Source organism: Ambystoma mexicanum, chromosome 6q, assembly GCF_040938575.1.
Source record: "Ambystoma mexicanum isolate Mex_15411 chromosome 6q, UKY_AmexF1_1, whole genome shotgun sequence".
Lineage (NCBI taxonomy): Eukaryota > Metazoa > Chordata > Amphibia > Caudata > Ambystomatidae > Ambystoma > Ambystoma mexicanum.
In genome coordinates, this window is record NC_090937.1 from 845,069,113 (window position 1) to 845,080,274 (window position 11,162).

Here is an 11,162-nt window from a genome sequence, read left to right on the forward strand (position 1 = left end):
CATACCAAAACTGTGTTTTGCAGTGACAAAAGGAGGGCTGCACTGTTTTGCCAAGCGCCATTGGGCAAGATGGAACAGGAAGCACCCCGAGAAAGGCTACTAGGGTGTGTTCTTGTTTGGCTCAAAGAAATGGAGTGAAAAAGCAGCGCTGCTTTGCTGCAAGTCCAAAATTCCTATTGAAAAAGGGAATACTTCACCTTTAAAATTATTCCGCTCTGATGCCATTTTTCCCTGTTCTTCATGACACCACCTTTATAAGAAAAGACCCTGTCATGCCCAGTCATATTCACATTGTGCTCCATCAGAAAAGAGCCTTATTTCTGACTGACGGGCTGTGCCAACCAAACCTGAGAAAATCAACAAAAGCTTTCCTTCAGCTACACAGGAAACGCTTACATTTTGCTACAAAATGACAAAAAATCACTGCTTGAAAAGAAAATCATAGCTTTCTGTGCACATGTGAATCTCATGAAGACTTTTGCCTTGTGCAGACTGTTCTGTAAAACGAGCTGACTACAGCAACAAAACCTGGAAGAGCAAAACCGAATTTGAAAGGAATATGCCAGTTTTCACCACATGTGTCAGAATGGGTTTTTACAAACTAGATAAAAAAAGAATGCCTGTTTTAAAAAGTACAATGTTGAATGAAAGCTTGTCCGTGCCTAGCAATGTAAAGGGGTTTGTTGCTGGGGAAACATACATGGGCTGTTTTATTCAACAGACTTGTTTTGATTCAGAATAAAATAAAATAAAAATAAAACTGTTAAACTGCATGGGCTGGTTTTTGCAAGCTCCCAAAACACGTTATTCCAGTTGGTCAGAGCTAAGGCTTCCCCAAAAGGGAACCACCATAAATTCACAGGACACCTGGATGATAATCGCTAGGTTGGAAAACTTTGATTGACCAAGACAAAGAAACTTCACATACTAATCAGACTTTGTCTGGGCAGAGGCCTCTTAGAATAGAAATTCTGGGACACGAGAATGTGAACAAGAAAATCACACCTCCCTGTGACTTCTACAAGAAGCTTCAAAGAAAAACTCCATGATAAAACCTGGATTTAGGGGGTTAGCTTGGAAGCTATGCCCGTACATGAGGAACAATACTGAACATTTGTTTCCAAAGACTATTTTATAAATAAAACTTGTAAGACTTTTATCTTTGCCACAGGACTTTGAAAAAATGGGAAAAGTTAACAGTTTAAATGTGATTTTATGGGCTTTCATTTAAAACTTCATAGATTTCACTGACACATGGGGAATAGAAATGGCAGAAAATTGGATACTATAAGGAAAGTATCCATGATGCCATTGCAAATTATAATACTTACATCCCTTATGATAATCCACACATGTATAAAGTTATAGAATTTTAAGCCGAAGATTGCATGCTCAAAAGGACTAAAATATTAAAAGGGCAGAACAAAGTCGCAAAAACTGAAGGATTGGACGGCTATGCTCTACACAAAATGTGCAATCTGCCTATGTAATTGATTAAAATGCCACAACTGTACAAATGTATGAATTATGTTCAGGTTCATTTTTGGCAAAAAGATCTGTGGGAAGTCTTTTCATCTCATAAAATACAACCTCATAAACTGAATTACCTCATAGAGGAGGTAACCCACATTGATTGTCCTATCCAGTTGTTAAGTGGTGTGCTTAGCTAAGCTTGCCCTACCATATACTTCTATGATGTCACCATGTCTTATAAATAAGAGTGGTTGACAGAGCTCCAGACACACTCTCTCCTGAGTTTCCTGCGGTTGCGTTCCTGATCTGCTCCATTCATCTTGCTGATTACAGATTTCACTGCAAGGCTAAAGCTTTGCTGACCCTACTCCAGAAAGGCCAAAGCATTTCTGATCCTGTCGCAACAAGGCCATTGATCCAGCCCACTACCTGCATGCCCACTGCAAACCTGCCATCCAGCTGTCCTTGCCATGCGGTGACCATAAATGCCCAGCTGTTTCCTGTAAGGCGGGCCCACCGTGTGGTGACCAGATCCAGTTGGCTGTTCCATAATATCAAACCTAAGCGTGGAATGTGAGTATCTCTCCATCACAGAGAAACATAGTCTTCCCATCTTGACCCTTTTGTCAAGCAATCCTATGTATACTTATTAAAACTGTTAGAATTCTCTGTGCACCCTGTCCTTGATTTCTAAGTGCTAGCACCATCTCTCTTTTCATTTCTGTCTGGTGTAAATCTTAAGCCCTTAGTTATTTTTTGATTAATCAAACTAATTTCCAGTTAAAGTTGAGCACGGTGATACGGTTGACCTTGCGAATCAACATTGGAGCTTACCGTGTTCCTCTTTAACAATATAGTCTAGACAATTTGGTTTAAGTAACATTTGCCTTTCTTTCAAAACCGAAGTTTTCATTTTAACTGCTCTATTTTTCTAAAACTGAACCCCATTCCACCCCAAAAATCTCATCCAAATCTTCAGTTATTACCATCCTTTCACTTTGATATTGTCCCTGTGATATACATCTGCCCCCAGGCCAAAGACCGCATTGCGATTATCATTATTTCACCCGTTTTTATAAAAAAACGGTTGGGTCTTTTTGAAAAGAAATGCAATTTTCCTACGTGTCATTCGGCTGCAGCATGTTCTAACTTTCCACTCATTTTCGAATTGTATGCTTCTTGTTGATCTGTTGCATTGTGATTGCCAGTGTTTCTGCATTCCTGTTGTTGGGAGAAATCATATTTTCCTCAGACATTTAACTGCACATTAATTATTTATTTGTCCATTTCCGAGTGTCTTTTCATGTCTTTTCATGCCTTTGCAAAGGGTTTAAAATCCTCTCATTCTGTGAGAGAAGGGCTGATTTTGATTTTTTTTTCTGCCCATTATTCCTGACTACCTGCTGCTTCTTTCTAACCTCTCAGAATCTGATTAATTGGGGGTTGAGGGAACATTTCATGTGGAAACCTTACCTTGGGTGCTATCTATCCTAATTCAAAAAGTGCTCCTATTCACTTGAGCTTTGTATATGTTCCAGGATAAGGTTAACCAAGTGCATTGCTTGCATTTTCATTTTAATTATCACCCCATTGGTGATTGCTGCCCCATGTTAAAAATTGCATGATTTATTTTCAATTTTAAGAAGAAATAAATATTGCAATTTCACCAACCGGCCTGGTTCATGGTCCGTCGTGACCCGGGGTATTTGAAAAAGGCGTTTGAGATGAGTTGTGTACTATCTCAGATTGAATCTGCACAAAATACAGAGAAAGGCATCTCAGTTTTGCGCTACATACTAGGCTAAGACCAAGGTGTGTGTTGCCCGATTGAAATCCTTAACGGGAGCTATCGTATTTAATGATATTTGGCACAGACAGACTAGACATGTTTCTGAACTTCAATGGCCAGTTTATGGCAGTTTTGAAATTGCCAGCATAGAGCATTTAGAATCTGTATTGTTGAGGAAAAAAGCTAGGCCTGCAGCATTTGATGCAGTTAAAGATTGGAGAAAGCAAGCTATGCAGCAACTCAGAAGTAAAGAAAAGCATGCACATAGACTCATGACAAATGCTTAGAAAACACTATTGGATGATCAGCAGAAACAGTCAGAATCTATTAGGCGTATGGCTAGGCCTTTCCAATTTGATCTGCAAAAGATATATCCGTGTCAAGATTTTCATACATCAGATGAGTTAATTAAAAAATTGTTGAATGAACGTAGCACTGTTTCAACTGCACCACCTCCTTATGTGCCTCCTCCCATTGTAGTCCCTCCTCTTCCCATTGTTGTTCCTCCTCCTGTACCCCCACCTTTACCGATAGTTGCCATCCCCATAAGTCCTTCTGCACCGCTAGCGGTATTGCCTCCTCTACCTATTGACTCTTTACCAAGTGGTTCTGCTCCATCAATAGTGGGTGAAGGGGCGGGAGCTGGCTCAAGAATAGTGACTCGTGGTACAGTGTCTGAAGACAGAAAAAGAGAATTATAGACATGTATATCGAAGAGGGTGATGAATCATCTGTTCTAGTTGGGATTTCTGATCAAGGGGGTATTCCTGAACAGACTATTTTGATAGAGCGGATGGGAACGCATTTAGCTGATATATGGAGTGTTTTGACGGACATAAATGTCCCACAGGGGTTGAGAGATTTGAATGTCCTAGCCCACACAAGGGACACTGCAGAGAAAGTATATGAGCATGTAGAGAAGGTATTTGAGTTTAAGAGGGAGCTACATCGGTTACAGAAATATGAAATGGATGGAAATGGACGGGAAGCTTCATATGTGCCGAAACAATTTCTTCCTCCATTGAAACGAATGAGTGAAGAAATGCGTATTTGCACAAGAGACACTCTTAGATGGATTTCGGATGTTTCAATTTTTCCCATTGAAGTGCATGACACGTTTAATCAGTATGCTCCGGCAACGCAAAGGAAAGTGTTACAGGTGATGGTAGAGTATCTACAAGATGAATTTATGAAGAGAAAGGTTTGTTGTCCTGCAGATTTAATGGTCCTTTATAAGAGCATTTTCGGCTGATACTGCTTTTACTACTTTGTCACTTGATTTAGACTTGTTGCTTAATAGACACTCAGATTTGCCTATTTTATAATTGCCGATGAGAGGGGTTCCTCCGACATTTGTTCCGAAAGTAGAAATTCCAGCCAATGCCACAGCAGGAACACCTGCTACTACTATTGAAGCACATTATGTCTCACAGTTTGTTCATGTTCCATTTCCTAGACAGGAAGTGAATGCTATTAGACAAACAATTCCAGATATTATGAAGAATCCAACAGGATTTTATAACGAAATTGAATCTGTCTTGCATTTGTCAGTTTTCACGCTGGGTGATTGTTGTTTCCCGTGATTCTTCGTGCTGATTTGTGGAAGCAGATTAGAACTAAAGACGATCAGGCATGGATGGGTGATACATGGGCTGCTTTAATACAAATAGATGGGGAAAAGAATGCTGGTGAGAAACCACCACAGGTGCTACTTGTGTTGCCAGACAGAATTGTGTCTAAATTAAAAACTCTGGTTCCCGAAAAAAGAATCATATGGGATAAACTTACATCTTACATACAATTGAAATCAGAGGGTGCAACAGAGTATTTTAATAGGTTTGAGCTAGTGTTTTGAGATTTTAGTGGTCAAGACTTAAGTACAGAGTCAGGAAAAAGGCTGTTTGTAGAAATATTTGTGCGCAGATTATTACCCGAAATCCAATCACAGATTATGACTTCTGAGAGTGCTTGGCAAGCGAAATCATAATCTGAAGTATTACATATGGCTCAGTACTATGAGAATAGGGTTAATACAGAGAAGGAGAAGGCAGAAAAGAAGAAGGGAGACTTGAAGACTAGAGTATTATTGATGCAAATAGCTAGAGGAGCCAGAGGTGGGGATACACAGTTTAGAGGCCAATTTACACCACAGCGTAATGCACAACTGGGTCCTGTACACATGAACTAATGTGCATATTGTAGACAGGAAGGTCATTGGCGAGCACAATGCCCGATCCTTCAGCAGAGATCAAATAGCACATATGGTGCCATGGGTAGATAACAAAAGAGATTGTTTTCCTATTAGGAAAGCTTTGTCCCCTGCACACTATCTAAAAGGCCAAAGCCTAATGGTGATTAGAGAATCGTTAAAGATGAAAAGTCTTTTAAAGGCATTTTAGATATATATTCAAAATTTCACCAAATAATTACATTTTGACAACTTGAAGGATAAATTCATAAACAATACAGTTTATTATTCGTACAGGATGGCAGGCTCAACGCGTTTCGAGTAGCAAACAACTCTTCATCAGGGGCATTTTTTCTTTAGAATAACATTTCTATAAAGAAAAGAAACATTTAAAATTTAAACAATATAATATTTTTAGTCAATAAGCAATTTCAAAAGCAACAATTTCAAAACAACCTCAATTCAAGGACATCTCTGAGTTACATGTCAACACTCAGATCCTGGACTTAAAGTGTACAGTGCATAGTTCAAATGGACTCAATTATTTTAGAATGTCTAACAGCCTTTAGAGTGAAACCGTTATCAAAAATTGACAAAAACTTAAATCTCTTAATTTGAATCAAACAGATGAATTTTTCGTACAACCAGGTTATTACTCGTGCTAAATGCCGGTATAGGCTATTCACGGTGAGAATAATTCAATGCTCTAAGTGTTTTCGAACAAAAATGGAGAAACTGAAGTTGTCACATAGGTAACAATTACAGCTAGTTGTTCTTACCTATTTAAAACAGGCCAAAAAAGATGGAGTGTCTTGTATGGCCATAGATGAAAGTGTTCTTGAGATGATTTCGCAAAGTGTGTTCTTGACCTGTCGTGAGATCTGGTCTAAGAAGCAATATTCAGATAAGGAGAAAGACGCTGTTTTAATGACAAGAATATAGGTAACTGGTTGTCAGGTTTCACATAAAAATGATAGATACAGGGGCACAGAAGTGTTCTATTGATCATTCACGGGTTCCAGATATTCCACTGTCAGGGCAGAACAACATTTCTGTAGGGTTCGCTGGTACGCCAGTGGTTATTCAGTCTTTCGGCCGGTACTGATTTCACTGGGACCATTCACTGATTCACGTCCATTTCTTTTGAAGATAAATTGTGGTGAAAATTTGTTGGGATTAAATTTATTAAAGAGATTGAATTCTGTGATTTACTTTTCTCCAGATGGAGTGCATTTAATGATTTCACCTCAACAAATTTCCCACAATTTTATTCTAGACCTATACCGACTGAATTGAATAATGTTCTGACATGTCTATGGGCAGTTAATGATAATGACGTTGGAATTTTACAAATTGAACCAGTTAAAATTGTGTTGAAACCAGGTGGCAAATTGTCGCGTATTCCGCAGTATAAGATTTCGGTTGAAGGTGAACAGGATTGGAAGAGTATTATTTCAGATTGTGTACACACAGGTATGATTGAGGAAATTGCAGGAACCGTGTGTAATAGTCCGATTTTGCCAGACTATAAGAAAGGGCATAATGCGATTCCTTTTCGTTTTGCACAAGGGTACACTGAGAGTCCAAACATCTATAGTAGAGCGTTGAAAGAACAGCTTGATATGCTTGAGTTACCTTCTACTTGTACATTGTCGCAGTACGTTGATGATCTACTTCTAGCTGCTGATTCTGATGTTGCTTGCAAAGAAGGCACCGTGTTGCTGCTTATTCATTTAGAAGAACATGGGCATAAGGCTTCATTGAAAAAGTTGCAGTATTGTCAACAGGAGGTCGCCTATTTAGGCTATCTACTGTCGAAGGAGGGAAGAAGACTGACACCTGAACGGATACAAAGCATCTCTATTATGTCTGTTCCAAATACACGGAAAGAGGTCGGAGCTTTATTTTATTTATTTATTTATTTTAATTCTTATTATGCGCCACATGCCCCTGGGCCTCAGGGCGCACAAAACACAAGAAAATGGAAAGAACATAACAAGATTTGGCCAAATGAAAGAGAGGGGGATTACTCAATGTTAAAAAGGTGATTCTTTATAGCCTTTTTAAAAAGATGATAGTTTTGTATTTGGCGTATAGCAGCAGGGAGGGTATTCCAGATGCGGGGTCCCTGGGAGTCAAGACTGGTGCCTCCAAATCTGGCAACCTTGGATCTTGGATGATCAAGTACTGTGGCTATAGAAGAACAAAGGTTCCTGCCAGTTGTCTTGACTTTTATATGTTCTGACCGATAGTTGGGACCTCTTACAGACACACATTTGTGTGTTATTGTAATCTCCTTGTGTGTTATTTGATGCTTTACCGGAAGTCAATGTAGCTTCTTAGGGTAGGTGAAAATGTGGGTTTGGCGTGATTGTCCCAAGATGGTGCGCACAGCCTTATTCTGAGCTACTTGAAGAGATTGAATATTGGCAGTGGTGGTGCCGGACGGTAGGCTATTACAGTAGTCCAGGAGGAGTTAATCAAAGCTGTGGACAGGACTGCACAGTTTTTGGTTGTTATGAATGGGCAAATATAATGTATTCGCGTGTTAATAAGTCCACAGCTAGACCGGATGTTAGAGATGTGAGATTTCATGGATAATTTGTCATCTAGAACGATGCCTAATGTTTTAACTTTCCTTTGGACTGTGATGACAGTGTCAGCAATTGTAAAGTTGGCATAGTCAGGGGCTAACTTGGACCGGGTGTTCTTGGTGGATACTATCATAAGTTCTTTTTTGTTATTGTTTAAAGCCAGGGAATTGCAGGCCATCCAGCATGGCTTCATATTGTAGACAGTGGATCCCACATTTTTCATTAATGATAAAACGTATGTTGACGTTGACAAAGAAGGGCGTTTCTTTACCTTTACCGTGGAACATGGATTGCCAGAATGCTTTAGATTTGCTCAAGGTTGTGTTATGTTCAGCCCAAGTTTTGGGGATACCAAATTATGAAAAGATCTTTGTGTTTTATGTGCATGAGTGTGATGGATGTGCTTTGGCTTTTTTCACACAGGAACATGGGGGCAAGACTAGACTGTGCAGTTATTTTTCCTCCGAGTTAGACTTTGTTGCATGCGCTTTGCCAAGATGTCTGAGAGCTGTAGCTGCTGCATCTGTGAAACAAAGTGAGGGTATGGTTTCAGGTCATTCTTTAACCGTGATGATACACCACTCCGTAGACATTCTATTAAACAGAACGCAAACGCAACATCTCACATCGGCTCGGCTAACAAGATACGAGCTGATTCAATTTGCTCTTCATATACAAATTAAGAGGTGCTTCTCATAAAATCTGGCTGAACTATTGCCTCTTCTGCGAGAAACTGACTGTAGTGACAAGATGTCACATGACTGCCTCAATACCACAGAACAAGAAACTAAGGGCAGAATTGATTTAAGTGATAAACCCTTAAATAATCCACAAGGGGAGCTATTTTGTGATGGCTCCTGCTTTAAACTTCTGGATGGTACATGCACTGCTGCTTAAGCAATCACCACATTAAGCAGTATTGTGGAAACCAAACAAATTCCGCATGAGTCTGCGCAGGCCGCAGAGATTATTGCATTAACCAGAGCCGGTGCACTTTCTGAAGGGCTTAGTTTGAATATATTCACAGATAGTCAATATGCATTCAGGGTAGTTCACAACTTTGGTCGACTATGGGCTGAGAGAGGTTTCTTGACCTCACATGGAACAAAGATTCAGCATGGTACCTTAATAGTTCGGTTACTTTCAGCACTTGCGCTTCCTACACAGTTAGCAATAATGAAGTGTGCCACACATCAAAAAGTTACAGATGAAGTAGGAAAAGGAAACACATTTCATGACAGAATATTCAAACAGACTGCCACTGATTTGCATTCAAAGATGTACGTGTTAGATCCAACAAAGGGGTCACAGACACTCACATGATAGACAAAGGGTTAGCTGTATAAAAGAAATACAGGCTGAAGCTACTCCAGAAGAAATCAAACAGTGGGCTGATTTTACAGGCCACTCATACAGAAAGGATGCTGGTCACTTTTCTGATGCTAAATCTGCTCGTCAAGGGTCATGGTCCCCTAGGACCAAATGGACACTGGTCACAAAAACAGCTTGTTTTATAATTGCATTAACATTTGGATTTTGGTATTTGGAAAATGCACATCCATTTAATGTCTTGTTAATGACTGTAAGTAGCCCCGCTGTGTCTCCACCTTATGTGCATTTACACACTCTTTGTCCCCAAGACCTCCAACATATAGGGGATTATCATAATAACACTATTTTAATGATTATGAATGGAAGCCATGCCATTTTGAATAAGACCAACTGCTGGGTGTGTTTGAATTTGCCACAACATGGGGAAAAGGGACTGGGCTGGTATATACATCCTCTTCCTTTAACTTCTGCTTGCTACGCTTCACTTAGGGCATTATTCTTTGGCCGATGGAACAATAGTGTCACAGGGAATTTTGATGAGACTAATCTTAACGAATTTGAAAAGCGATTTTAACACCATTAGGATGTTCTTTGTTTGCGAAAAAGGAGCAAGCTGATTGTTACCTCTATTAGGACTTCTGACAGACTCTCTAGACCTTTTCAATCATTGATAACCTTTAAAACGGCTCCCGTAGGTAATAGGGATACCACTCCTCCTTCTTATACCATCAACCATAGTCCAAATTCTGTTCCATTCTGCATACAAAGAGAAGGTTCCCGACAAATGGGTACATTTGAGAGATGTACAAATACTGCTGTAATAACCAGTGAGGATAGACCTCTGTACATAGGAGATCCTGTTTACTTAGTTTGCAGTGACAAGGCTTTTCCGTGGTTACCCAGAGATTGGGAGGGTACTTGCTACTTGGGTATATTGTTGCCAGGAGTATATGTCGCCACCACTGCTGAAGTCTCTAAAATTCATCCCAGAGAATGGTGGCAGTCCTTCACAAATTCTTGGTGATGTTGCAAAATCCTTCGAGCCACTTTTGGGAAAAATAATAAACTCCCAAGATATTAGAAAATTGGCAAGAGTGTTAGAGAAAACCATCAATGAGACAACTGACATCCTGTATAACATGACGCTAGTGCAAAAGGCTATTAGATTAGTGGCTTTCCAAAATAGGACAGTGTTACACATCATTCTAGATGAGCATGGTGGGGTATGCAAAATGGTGGGATCTGCGTGTTGCATTTTTGTACCTGATTCCTCCCCCACCATATTTAAGGCAATTAATAATTTACACGTTTTAAGTACTGATGTACATGTTCCAGAGGGAAACTGGTATATTAGTAAATGGTTCTGGGACTTGTTGCGATCTTTGGTTGGAAAATCTTTGCAGTCTTAATGGCAATCCTTGACATTATACTGTTCTGCTGTTGTTGCATACAATGTCTACCTGTCGTGTGTTCAATGATAGGAGGAAGTTGTGCACAGGCAATAGTTACACTAGAACCTAAGACACATATGCCCAGGAAAATTACTAAACCCTTAGTAATGCAGGATATTACCATCAAGGAGTTAATGGTGATTAGTGTTTTCGAAGACAGTGATTCAGGATGTTTTGACAATGATACATGGTTTTTGGATAATTCTGATGTTTGAATAAATGCTCTTGGCTTAGTCTAAAAGGAGGGTTTTTTAAAGTATATTTCACATAATACTGCTTGATAAAGAGCATTGGCCTAAGCGCATTCGCATCGCACTGAAAGTCACATTTGAATG